Source organism: Alnus glutinosa, chromosome 9, assembly GCF_958979055.1.
Source record: "Alnus glutinosa chromosome 9, dhAlnGlut1.1, whole genome shotgun sequence".
Lineage (NCBI taxonomy): Eukaryota > Viridiplantae > Streptophyta > Magnoliopsida > Fagales > Betulaceae > Alnus > Alnus glutinosa.
The window spans coordinates 19,583,421-19,597,081 of NC_084894.1; the positions used below are offsets into that span (position 1 = coordinate 19,583,421).

At 35.7% G+C, this 13,661-nt stretch overlaps 1 long non-coding RNA gene across 1 annotated transcript in view; it reads left to right on the forward strand.

Annotated features, from left to right (window-relative positions):
- Positions 1–133: 133 nt before the first annotated feature.
- LOC133878424 (uncharacterized) overlaps positions 134–13,661 on the forward strand; it is a 30,492-nt gene continuing 16,964 nt past the window's right edge. The window contains exon 1 of the long non-coding RNA XR_009901901.1: positions 134–367. This is a non-coding gene — a long non-coding RNA (uncharacterized LOC133878424). The remainder of the gene's footprint in view (positions 368–13,661) is intronic.

Genomic DNA, 13,661 nt, shown 5'->3' on the forward strand with positions numbered 1-13,661 from the left:
GTTTGAGTGCATTGTGATAGGTAAATTTGAGTGCATTGTGGTAGGTAAGGTTGAGTGCATTGTGGTAGGTAAGTTTGAGTGCATTGTGGTAGGTAAGTTTGAGTGCATTTTTGAGTGCACTGTGGTAGGTAAGGTTAATTCTCATCCATTGGATCAAAATGTGTCTACTTGATCCTAACCATTCATTCTCTTATAAATAGAACCCAAAATGGAAGACACAATACCCATCAAGCTTCACTCACACACACACCTAAGGCCAAGAGAGAAAATTGTGGGATTTGTGTAGTTTTGTGTGGTTTAAGGCTTGAAGTGTGTGCAAGGAAGTATTTTGGTAAAAGCTAGATCCCGATGCTTATGGAAAGTCCAAGTAAGGGAACCCTCTACCCCTTCTCAAATTATTATATTACTTTAATTATTCCTTTATTTGCAAAAATTTCGATTTGATTATTTTATTCGGTATTTCAAATAATTTTGTTTACATGAAGGATTCGTTTTAAATTGGTTTTGATGTGAAAGTTTTGAATAAAAATGATATTTTGGAAATTGTGATTTTGAGAAAAACCTCGGTTCTAAAGGACTTTGAAATTTTGAGAATTTATTATTTTAGACCGAGATGTGAAGTCAACTTTTGGAATAACAATAAAAGAAGAAAAATATTTGTGAAACCCTCCAACACGTTGCCCCTGGATATACAAGTAAAGAATGAGAAAGTTTTGTGAGAAAACTCTATGAGATATATATAAATTTTGAAAAGGGCACGTGTGTGGAGGAGACTATTATTTTGGGCCCTAGTCGCAGAGATTCGCAGAGATTTAGCTCGGTACCGTAGCTTGAGATGGAAGCGCACCCGCTGATTCACTTAGTGAAAGCGGTATCCGTCTCTATGTCAGTCTAAGTGCACTTCAATTAATTAGCTGACGGGGGTGGGTCCTGTGGCCACAGGTAAACCGCGTTACCTGCCCAAGGTCACAGCAACGACCGCGCAACCCTACGTACACAGGGCGTAATAGTGTACCGGGCATATTATGAGAACTAATTAATTTCAAATATATATATATTATCTTGTGTATAAAAATGAGTTTTGACAATTGTTTTGGAGATTTTTAAAAGAATTTAACTCAACTGTTTTATGGTTGAGGATTTCCTTACTGAGCATGTTTTTGTGCTCACCCCTTATTTTGTTTTTTGTTTTCAGGTTATGAGCAGAGAGACGTAGGTGGCCGGGATGGGATCTAGGAATGCATTAGAATATTGCATTCATGTTTTCTTAATAAGTGCACTTGCACAACAAATTTAGTTTTCTTGGATTTTTAATTATTGAATCAAACATGATTGTTTATTTCGAAAAAAAACCGTTTCCGCATTTATTAAAAGCTCTGAGTTTTAAAATCATTATTATATTTAATTTATTTAAATCAGCATACTAGTTAAGATATTTGGCAGACCTTACGAATCTTTGCAGTTTTTAAAGAGAAAAGGACGAACCTAACCCTTAGCGGTTTGGGGGCGTTACATCTTCTATGCCAACCTTGAGGTGGCTCAGAATGATGAGCATGGGATGGTACTGCAGTCCACTGTTGATGGACACATCATCACTGTTGATCCCCAGATCATCAGTCAGTTCATCGGGGTACCAGTCCTTGATCTGCCTGCCAGTCCTTACAATGAGGTGGTGCTTCCTCCCTCTATGGACGATCTTCGAGAGTTCTTCCATGCCGTTTCACAGGGTGAGGGGCGTCCTACTAACATCAGGATTGGTGCACTTGCTCTGGCTCATCGTATGTTGGCCAAAATTGTTTAGCACAATCTCTGGCCAGTTGCCAGGCGCAGTGATCTGATACTGAAGAGGGCCCAGTTTGTTTATGTTGTTCATCTTCGCTTGCCTTTCTGTCTTTGCAAGCATATTCTGGGAGTCATGCTTGAGGCTCGTGATGAGAGCAATACCGGTCTCCCCTTTGGCTGCCTAATCACTCAGATCATCCTTCAGTCGAGTATCAATGTTAATGGAGAGCCTAGGATGAAGATCCAGCAGCCCCTCAGACATTGATGAAGTCGAATGCGCAGCTGCGACGAGAGGATTCTGATGATGACATGCCTGCTGCTATGCATGTTGCTTTTCCAGACATAGCTTCATCCTCTCATACTGTCCCACCATCTGAGCCAGAGGCAAATTATTCTCAGATCATGGAGGCCTTAGCCGCTATTCAGGGAGGAATGACCACCATGCAGCGTCCATCTCCTCCTTGCAGCTAGAGGTGCGGTCTATCAACAAATGGGTGGAGCAGACCCATTTGGACCTCCAGGAGTGCCTTCGAGTCCATCATCCTGGCAGCAGTGATGATGAGGATGATGCAGCTTAGACTGTACACATGCCAGAGGATGTTTGAGTTTCCCTCTGTTTTATTGTTTTTTTTTTGTGTTATTTTGAGACTTTTTGTTATTTTCTGTTATTTTGTTAAACACTTAAACTTATATTACTCTGTTTCCCGGGTCCTTCTGAGACCGTTAGGGGGAGTAATTTCTATCACAGTTGGTTTTTATTACTCTGTTTTACCCTTTGTCCCTTTGTGACAAAAAAGGGGGAGTAATTTATATTTTTGGACTGGGAATGTATTTCCAAACAGGTCAAGTGATTTTTGTCCCAGAATGGTCAAAGGGGAAGTTTGTTAGTATTTTGGCCTCATTCTGTGTTTGGACAAAATCACTTATGTGTAAAGATGCTGTAAACAGGGATTCCACTTGTCAGAGCATTTTCATAAGACTCTGCATTGCAAAAAAGATAGAAGAGTTCAGACTCCTTGTCAGCCGTCCGGACGATGTGTTATCCCATCCGGTCGTCCATCTGTCCACTGTTCCATCTGTCCGGACGACGTGTTCATTTCGACCGGACACCAGACAGACATCATTCGTCCGGACGACGTATCTTTCCGTCCGAACCCTCCACTGTATCAAGAAGCTTCTGTTCCAGCTTGCATCCGTCCGGACATCTCAGCAGCCCGTCCGGACGCCCATCAGTGATCGATCAGCTTCAGATTCTTTCCAAGTTTAAATATGGGAAGATTGATACACCATCCGGACGATGTGGTTTCCCATCCGGACGCGATCATAAATAAGGCAAGAATCGCAATTCAAATATCACCGTCCGAACGTCAGTCAGCATTGGTCCGGACGCGCGCTCATCTGATAAGGAAATTGCCGATTCGACTTCAACAGTCCAGACATCTGCCTATCATGGTCCGGTCGCACGCATAGCAGATATGGAAATTGCGTGTAGAAGAATTGTCGTCCAGACGTTCATCCCCCTTGGTCCGGACGTGCGAAGCATTATATGGAAATTACTTGCAACGGACGTGTGACCGTCTGGACGTCAGTGTCTCACCGTCCGAACCGGCTCTTAAACAGGAAAGATTTTCAGCGAAATTTTCAGAAAATCCTGTAGCATAGTTGTCTTCAGGACCTTATTTCAAATAACTCATCATCCGTCATTTGTCTACCAAACACTCTGTACTCAGAGGATGGATCTCTAAAAACTGCTATGGACTTGGCTCTTTCATTTGTTTCAACCTTTATGTCTTTTCCCTTTCTCACATTATACTGCCTAACAGCTTCTTTAAAGAACTGTATGCTAGAAAATTTCATTTTAAGCTTTAGATTTGGATTTAGAAGGTCTACTTCATGGAACTCCACATCAGGGTAAGTTGGAATCCCACCATCCTCTTCATCACTAATAGGTGGTGACAATAGGATGTCACTTCTACCCATTTTTGAATTATTGCCATCCGCCTCAACTCTTCAAATGATACCATGCAAGGGCCAGATGTAAACGGCCCACTCCTACAATCACCCTCACCCTCAACTTCAGTACCATGAGGGCCATCCCTATCCTCCCCATCACCCTCCACACCCTCGTCATTTGAAGGCATCGAGTTGGTAGCAGTTTTTGTTGAAGGGCCAATCCTATCCACACGATAATCCCCTTTAAAAGCATCGTCAACATTACTAATTTTATCATCCTATGATGGATCATTAAGATCAACCCCATCTTCAACATCTTCCCCATCTTCCCTATCCCCACCTTCGTCATCTTGGAAAGAAACATTATACAGTTCCATAATAAGAGTCTCCACATGTTTGAAAGCCATATAAGATGTTGTGTGTTTTAAATGTACTCGCAAGTGCACGAATCGTTTGTAATATAGCGTTTTGCAGTGCGAGGTCGATCCACAGGGAATTGTGTTTGTAAAAATTAATTTCTATTTAAACTAATTATATCTTAACCTAGTTCCGAATTTTTGAGTTTAAACATGCAAAATAACAAACTAAAATTAAAGTTGATAAAGAACAAATGATAAAAAAAAGTACTAAGGTTTTAGAATCCACCTAACCAAATCAAACAACACACTCTTGTATTTTATTTATACACCCGATAAACATTTTAACTTTGTTCATTACTCAATTTCCCTAACAATGTATGTTAAAACATTTAATGAACCCAACTCAAAGATAAATCACAACGAATATCCATTTGAAATCAAATCATCCATTGTATCCGTTTGATAAACAAATCACAATGGATATCATTTTTCAATCAAATAAGTCGATGTATCCATCGGTTGAAACACATTAAATATCCAACTTTTCAATAAATAAACATTCATTCTAAAGACATAAATCAATTAAATGAATGAGACTTGAATAATAATTCCATAAACATCGGATTGTACAAATAGCATATCAAGAATGTGTGTGTTATTAATGGTTAGGTTTCATCCTCAACCTTAGTTGAAGATTTTAGCCTTCCATGACTCGAAACAACACACTAACTTGAATTAAAAACATATACATTAAAAGAAACTATGAATGAGTGCTTAATAAAGAAAAGCTTACAAATAATTAACTTGTAAAGAAATCATAAAAAAAACTTAAGGATTGCTACACTAAAAGAGAACACACGTGAACAGGAGTTGGGCTCTAGTCACATCTGGTTCTCTTTAAACAAACCAAAAAAAAAAACAGAAAAATGCAAGGTCATGCTGGAAAGCAAAGGAACAAGAAAGAAAAATCAACACCACCGAACTGCTTTATGTTTACAAAACAGGAAAGGAAAAAAAAACAGAGAAAGAAAACACAACTGCAGAGAAGAGGCAAACCAGACGTGACCTGGTGCTACCCCCAGTCACGTTTGGTCTTCCCCTTTTTTTTTTAGAAAAGAGCTTGGCTTTGAAGTAAAAAGAGAAGAACATAATGATAATAATAATAAAAAAAACAACAAGAAACAGAGAAAGAACAGAATCAGAATCAGAACTTGGAACGTAAAACCGAAATGAGAACAAAACTGGCGTGACTGGAGCTGCTGTCCAATCACGTCCTGGGCTGCGTTTTTTACTACAAGAAAAGGAAATCTGGGTTGCAAACTAAGAAGAACAGCACAAGAACCTTGCAAAATTAATCTGAACAGAAACTTGTAAAGAAAGGAATTGAAATCCTAACAAAACCAACGTGATTGGAGCTGCTGTCCAGACACGTTCTGTACTCTGTTTTTCTACTCGAAAAGGCACACCCTCCACAATGGTGTCTCTTTGTTTTTATAAGGAAAAACCAGGTTTGAAAAACAAGCTGAAAAGTGGTGCCCACACCTCTCTCTAACGTCTCCTTCCTTTTCTTTTTTCGAGCTGGTCTTCTCTTTTTTTTTTCTTTTTTTTTTTTCCTAGCTGGCCGAATGGGGACAAATTAGTCTCATTTTTCCTCTTGCTTGCAAAAACAATTCTGGGTATTGCCTACCAAGAGAAAATGAACTTGTCTCTTTCTATTTTTGTTATCTTTTTGGGAAGAGCCGGCAGTTCACGTGTCTTCTTCTTTTTTGCTTGCACTGTGTTGTCTCATGGCTCATGCTGGTTGGGTGCTGTGAATTACGGACAGATTCACAAAAAAAATGAAACTGTAAAACCTGCTCTTCAAATGGTGCTCTACGACTTGTCTTAGTACTACATCAAATGCTCCACGCATGCCTCAATTTCTTATCTCATTGCAGGTCTTGCACATTCAAGTGATGGAGAGAATTGTATGTTTGGTCAAAGATATTTGGTGCTGCCCATATCGTGTCTCTCCCAAGATCGTGTCTCCTTGATAAAGAAATAAACTCCCTCTCTTTATGCATGCTGCTCTTGGACAGAATTTGCTTGTTTAAGGAAAGATTGTTTCTAGTTCTGCAGACTCCAAGAGAGCTCTTTTACGTGCATGTCTGGTCCTTCTCATGGAAAGAAAAGATACCCTAAAAATATAGCTGCAGGTTTGACTTGTGTGTTGATATTTGGTTTTCATGGAATTAGCAAATTCATTTATGTGGGCTGCAGGTCCTTCTCGGTGCATGGAAATGCAAAGAGGCAAGTCTTGTCTCTTGTGCTGCCCTGTGTGTTTCGATTCTTGAAGAGAAATTTCTGCAAATTTCTGTTGGGTTTTGCGCCTCACTCATATTGTTCTTGACTTGCTGGCCGCATGACACATCCTCACGTTTTGCTTGATTTCCCATTTATTTGCAATTCACCAACAGATCATCATTTTTTTATCAATCACCTACAGAAATATTAAAACACCAAAACTAACTGAAAATATTAAAAAATAACAAAACTGAAGGCTTAACAAATTCAAATTAAGGGGTCCAAATATACAATATTTTGGACACATCATAAGCCACATCATAATCCGAGGATACTAGATGTAGACCATCAACTAGATTTTTTTCAGGGTCTCTAAAGTAAATTAAATCACTTGGACCGTATCCATATTGTTCCACAATAGACTCAAGCTAAAAAAAATGTCAAATTATCCAGATCAACATTGTCAAGGTGAACATCCATTTCACCCCCCACATAAATACATCCATATTTTATGTCAAACCTACCCCCATAGTTTATCTTAAACACCAATTTCATCCTACATATGCAAAAATACAACATTATGAATGGGACAAGGGACCACTCATACACAATTTAAATTTGAAGAAAGAAATCATTATTCTAACAAACAAAATAACATGAAATGAAATCATAAATATGCAATATGCACCAACATAATTGATAGGACCACTATAATATGCACCAACAAAAATATTCACCAACACAATTGATGGGACCACTCTAATATGCACCTACATATAACATGGGACTACTATAACATGCACCCACAGAATTAAATGAAGGCCCAATGCACATACATAATTAAATAAGGACCCAATGCGCAGACATAATTAAGCTGAACCATGCACAAACATTAACTAAGCTGAACTATAATATAAGGACCCAATAACCCAACATAATGGTCCAACATAAATACAACATCAATTAAATAGTATGCAACAACATAATTAAATAATCCACCATACACATGGACCCATTGCAGATAAAGTAAACAAACCATATTGACCCAATGCAGAGAAAGTAAACAAACCATATGCACCCAATCACTATATTGGCATAAAACAAACCAAAAGCTGTAAAAAAAAAAAAAAAGAAAAAAAAAAAAAAAAAGAAGTAAAGGAAAGACATGGACCACGTGCAAAGCAAATGCATAAAAAAAATGAATCTAACAAACCATATGCACCTAATCACTATCTCGGTAGAAAACAAACCAAAAGATTGGAAAAAAAAAAAAAAAAAAGAGAAATATCAGGACCGTGCAAACCAAATTGCAGCAAAAAAAAAAAAAAAGAATCTAACAAATTGATCGAAACCCCAAAATCCCCGAACCCAATATCTTTATCCCACATGGCCGACCATTTTGCTAAACAAAACTCATCCATTAATTAAAACTTGCTAGAAGAAATCTTGGCCATTCAAATATTTATAAATAGAAACCTCAGCATAGTCAATTTCGCCACATTGTTGCTTTCACTTTAAAGACAAAAAACTTCTTAAAAGACCTCTTATAACCCACGGCTATAAGAAAATAGAGAGAATTGATTCTAAAGTTTGGTAGCTTTCATCAAAAAGTATTTTGGTAAGCTTCTTACCTTAAAGGTTTCTATTTAGAGTAAATCAAAGTACATTTAAGTGTCCAATTTGGGTGAAAAAGTTTAATAGATATTGTAACACCCTGTATTTTAAGATATTGAATTTAATAACTTAAAATAGGACTTATGGCTTAATAAACTAAAGATGAATATTTATTCATAAATATTCATCATGATATGTTCAAAGAGATTAAATGTTTATTGAAAAATATGTATAAGTGTATCGGTATGTTAAAACGGACCTTAAACTTTGGAATAACAAAAATAGGGTCAAACGAATTCCATTTTGGTTGATTCAAAAGCCAGAACGCTCTTCTTGGAGTCCTTTAGCTACCTATAAAGTTTCATAGAAATCAGATTTTTGTAGGTTAGCCGAAACTGTCCATGAACCTACTGCCCCTGGACTGGACAGCATGCATGCGTGGCAGCCCAAGATTCTGCCACGTCACCACCACGTCACCCTATTGATTTTCTGATATTTTCTTGAGTTGACAAGTGCCCATTCTTGTCTTGTATGGTAGTTTAATAGTTACTATAAGGTCAAGTAAATATTTAAGGAGAAAATTACCTAAATATAGCATAAGGTTACTAAGATAATGATATTTTATGAGTAATGATTATTATTCCTTTTGGATAAGAAATGAGTCACTCTTAGCTATGATTAATATTCCTTTTAGATGGGTGAGTCACCTATGCTAAGTGAAGCTCTCCTTTCTACGTTCTACTCTTCTTTCCTTGATTTTTATCTAAAGTAATCATTACTAGAATAACTCATCATGATATTCTAAATGCATTCACATTTGAATGTATTGTTTTGAAAACTTAATCCGTGATATTTTTACAAAGTTATTATTGATTAATGACTCATAGCAACACCTCATCTACCCATGTGTAAAACTCTCAACTATTGATCCAAACTTAATGCTTAAGAAACTCTCTCAATCATTAGATGAAAATTGAGGATAAGAGATATTTGGAAAAGGTGATGATTACTTGATGACTCATAAACTTGTTCTCCAAGTTGATTCCTAAGCCATTAGATGAGATTATGGTGGAAAGATCTTGGCCATTCATTCTTTTATAAAAGGATGACTCCTCTCGCAAATCGCATCTGCTTCTCTGGAAGAAATTCTCTCAAAACTCTATTGGATCTACAACTCTCTCTTTCAATTCAAGCAAAGACAAGAACTCTCTTCTTTTTGTTTGGAGTCTCACGGCTAGTGGTGTGAAAAACAAGAAAGAATTCTTTCCCTTTGGTAAGTTCTTTCTCCTTTCATCATGATTTAATCACTCTTGGTCAACAATAATGTGAAGGAGCTTAATTCTTCTTCTTCTTCATGAACATATATAGATATCTCTAACTCTCTCTCTCTACCTCTCATATTGGTACAAGAAAAGGAGAATCAAGGATCTCCATCACTCTATCTTTGCCGGATTTGGTGTGTGTGAGCGTTGTGGGAGAAGTTCTCTTAATTCCTCTCTTTCTCTTCCTCTTGGGTGTCTAGCAACAAAGAGGAAAGAAGGATCTCTCTCGGGTTTTGATTAAGGTAAGAATCTTTAAGATCCTCTCTACGTTATCTCTTGATTAGTAGAAAGATAAGAAAAAGAAAGAGCGTTTTAAAAGATAAGAGGTAGAACGGATTAAGAAGCGAAAAGAATAACATGTTTTATGATTATGTATGTAACAAAATATCTCAGAAGATATTTTGAGATATTTTACAAAATATCCCAGAAGATATTTTGAGATATTTTACAAAATATCCCAGTAGATATTTTGAGGTAATTTACAAAATATCCTAAAAAGATATTTTAGATATTTCGAATAAGATTCTTATCCTTTAATGATTTAAGTTATGTTTTTAAAATAGGGTTTTCAAAGCAGAGTGATTGAAGTATAAATCATGCCGTTGTGATGCCCGAGCAAAAAGAATCATTTTTATGAAAAATGGTATTTTGGTAATTATTATGAAAAGGGTATTTTGGTAATTATAATGGTTAAGGGTATTTTGATAATTTAATATAAATGCAGTTATAATGCCCACATGAAATATGTGGCATTATAATTGAAGAGTTTTATATGCCGTTAGTGAATTGTACTGATTCACTATTTGCTTGTATTATATATGTATATTACAGTGATTATATCTGTGGATCAATCTTTGTAGCAGGAAAGAATTGTGAGTATTTCTTACTCATTGAGGGTGATACGTGTAGTTTAGTTTTTAGTAATGTTGTGATCTCTATTTTATTTGATTATATGCTAATTGATGTCTGGCATTTAATATGTGTAACATGTTTTGGTTGAGATTATGGATGTGATGCTGCTTGCATGATTATACTGTGGTGTGATATAAGTCTTGATAAAAAGACTGGAGGTTTAGGCATCAAGGTATCAGTGAATTGAGGAGACCAACAGATAAACGAAAGTTTAGGTACCAAGGCATCAATATACTGATAAGACCGACGGATGAACCAAAGGTTGAAGGAATAATAGAGAAAGGCAATGATAGAAGAATGAGGTATGTGGTTGACTAATGGTGTGTTAAATTATCGGAGAAGATAGCGCTAATAATGTGTTAAATTAGCGGAGAAGATAGCGCTAATAATGCGTTAAGAAGAGATGTGGCTATGAGTAGTAAAGAGGTAAAGTAGATGAACCAGCATGATAATATGTGGATATGGTTATGTGAATGTGTAGCATGATTATAAGTATATAGATATAACTGTCAACATTTGAATGCATTGTATATGGTTATATAAACCAGTGTGTCACTATGTGGTTGAAGACTGTTGACTCACTCAACCACAATATGGGATTGTGGTGTTAACAACAATCACATGCGAGTTTTGTAGGAACGAAGGTATGAGCTGCTAGGTTATGGATGAGACTTTTAGTTTGTAGATGTTATATAAAATGGTTATGTAATGTTTGTGCCGCATGTGGTACGTATGTTGTTAATTGGATGTATTTTATTATATCAAAACAAATAGTTATTATTTTATATATTGAGGTTATTCAGTCAGCCCTAATGTGTTATTATAAAAGAAAAAAATGTATCCTGCTGTCAATTTATACTCTGATGACGTTGTTGTTGATGTCATAACGATACGTGAAAATCAAAATTTCCACTTACGCTTTTTTGTAAAAGTGCGGGTCGTTACAGATATAAAAGTTTGGACAGACAAAAAATGAGTCAAACGAACTCGAAATGAGTCAATTCAAAGCCCAAAATGCTCAACTCGTAGTCCTCTATCTAGCTGAAAAGTTTCATAGAAATCATAAAGCATAAAGTCGGTCAAAATTGCTTATGAATTTACTACACAAGACATACCAATTTTACTCATGACAGTCTTTATGTCTGCCACGTCATCACCTATTTTTCATCTTCTCTCGGGCTGACAAGTGTCCATTTTTTTCTTGTATGGTAACTTAATATTAATATATATCTAAGCCAATGTTAACTTAAGTGAAAAATAAAAATCTAAGAAAATGACAAAAATATGAGATATTTGGTAAAGAGATAAGGTATGTTTGGCGACGAACTAAAGGGTTAGAAAGGGAGAGAAGAGAAAGAAAGAAAGAAAGGGAAGAAAATGAAAAGGGGAGGGAGGGAGAGTGCGTGAAAGACAAAGGGTGTGAAGTTGTTGACCAAATAAAGGCTTTGCCCTTCTTACTTTTCCATTGTGTCCTATTTTCAAAGGATAAAGTTAAGTGATAAGATATCCCAAGAGTTATCCATAGCTTGACACACGACTACGGATAAGATTATTCTTTTATTTTAAACCTTAAATTTTTCTAAATTATAACATTACTCACACCTCATATAGTTCTCTTTTGTTGTTAATTGTTATTTAACACTTATATTTTATTCAACTACAACTTCTTATCACAATTAATTATTCACTACACTAATACTCATAAATAACATTTGATTTCCTAATTCCATCACCTTACCTTAAAACCTTTTTATTCCAATTATATAAATATAATCACTTAAAATTTAATATTAGTTTCATCTTATTTAATAAATATAATTTATTAATACTAAATTTTTATTTACTATCTTGGTAGTTACATAAGCCAAAGTTACCTGAAGTGAAAAGTAAAAATCATGAAAAATATGAGATATTTGGTAAATAGATAAAGTGTTTTTGGCAAAGCCCCCACCGCACCCCCCATTTTTCTCTAAAAAAATCAACTTCAATACATTGCAACTTTTTTCACATTTTATAACGCATCAATCACTTTTTATTACTATTAAAAAAACAACTACGAAACATAACATATTCACTTGTCCATAAAAAAAAAAAAAAAAATTCAAAACTTCTTTATACCTTATATTGCATTAATCACTTTTTATTACCATTAACAAAACAAAAGCACCTAAAAAATCGTTATCAAACACACCCAAGATTTTTCAAGATTCCAAAAGCCTAATATCTTTACCCTACATGGCCGAGCACTTTGCTAAACAAAACTCATCCATTGATTAAAGGTTGCTAGAAGAATTCTTGGCCATTCAAATATTTATAAATAGGAACCTCGGCATAGTCAATTTTTCACATTGTTACTTTCACTTTAAAGACATAAAACTTCTTAAAAGACCTCTTGTAACCCACGACCATAACAGGAAAAATAAAGAGAATTGGTCCTAAAGTTTGGTAGCATTCATCTAAAAATATTTTTTGTAAGCTTCTTACCTTAAAGGTTTCCATTTGGAGTAAATCAAAGTACGTTTAAGTGTCCGATTTGGGTGAAAAAGTTTAATGGATATAAAAGTTTGGATGGATGGAAAATGAGTTAAACGAACTCAAAATGAGTCAATTCAAAGCCCAAAATGCTCAGCTCGTAGTCCTTTATCTAACTGAAAAGTTTCATAGAAATCATATTGCATATATATGGTCAAATGTCTCATGAATTTACTACACAAGCCCATGACAGCCTATATGTATGCCACGTCATCACCTATTTTTTATCTTCTCTTGGACTGACAAGTGTCCACTTTTTTCTTGTATGGTCACTTAATATTAATATAAATCTAAGCCAATGTTACCTTAGGTGAAAAATAAAAATCTAAAAGAATGACAAGAATATAAGATATATAGTAAAGAGATAAGGTGTGTTTGACAACGAACTGAAGGGGCAGAGAGGAAAAGGAGAACGAAAGAAAAGGAAGAAAATGAAGTGGGGAGGGAGGGAGGGTGTGTGAAAGACAGAGGGTGTGAGGTTGTTGAACGAATAAGGGCTTTGCCCTTGTTACTTTTCCATTGTTTCCTATTTCCTAAGGATAAAGTTAAGGGATAAGGGCAATGTTTGGCAATGCCTTTCACATGCCATGGTAGTGGGTTGTTATTTTTTGGAGTTAGTAAAAAGTGGTAGATGTGATTCTCAAGAGTTATCCATAGCTTAAAAATAATAAAAGTCTGAGCTTTAAAATAAAATGTAATCTTCCATTGCCACGTGTCAGCACACGGCTGGCTAGGAGGAGATAACATTATCTCCTCCCAACCAACCACAATTGGACACATGTCCCACTATCTCTTTCTTTCTTCCTTTTCTTTTCTTTTTCTTTTCTTATAGAATGTGTTTAATTTAAATATGGGGTTAGATATTAATTATCAAAAGATAAGATTTTCATATAATGGGGTCCTA